General features: G+C 37.5%; 1 protein-coding gene across 1 annotated transcript in view; it reads left to right on the plus strand.

The window, feature by feature from the left end:
- Positions 1-293: 293 nt before the first annotated feature.
- LOC119593112 (adenylate cyclase type 9-like) overlaps positions 294-542 on the plus strand; it is a gene marked incomplete in the record, with an annotated part of 14,714 nt that continues 14,465 nt past the window's right edge. Inside the window, 1 exon segment of the mRNA XM_037942075.1 lies at positions 294-427.

Here is a 542-nt window from a genome sequence, read left to right on the forward strand (position 1 = left end):
ACAAGAAACGAATTAAAAATTACAAAAAAAAAAGAAAAAAAAAAACATAGAATTATCACCAGTAAAATGTACAAATAAAAACCTCAGAGAAATAGATCCAAAGAAAAATACAGACCAACAAGACACAAAACACACACACAGAGCAAATACCCAAAAACAAAACCCAACGGCACCAAAATCAAAAAAGAGAGAGAGAGAGAAAAAAAAAAAAAAAAACCCATAAGCTAAAATACAAACGAGGGAATAAAAAAACCTCCCCCTCCCCCCCCCAAAGAGAGAAATATATCGAGGAATATTATATAAACCGGAGCGAGTCTAACCTCAGCTCGTACAAAATGGCGTCGAAAGGGAGAGATTGTCGCCCTATGTAATAACCTCATTACCAGCGTTTCCTTTTCACACAAACCCCAAGAACATGTGCTATTTGGTAAGTTGAAGAGCCATAGCCCCCATATCCGTTGGGAAAAGATGCAGTGTATTCTATTTGTGGAAAAGGTGAGGTGGGTTTGATGAGGTTAAATGTGGGCGTGAGGGAGAATATA

This window comes from Penaeus monodon, chromosome 31 (assembly GCF_015228065.2).
Source record: "Penaeus monodon isolate SGIC_2016 chromosome 31, NSTDA_Pmon_1, whole genome shotgun sequence".
NCBI lineage: Eukaryota > Metazoa > Arthropoda > Malacostraca > Decapoda > Penaeidae > Penaeus > Penaeus monodon.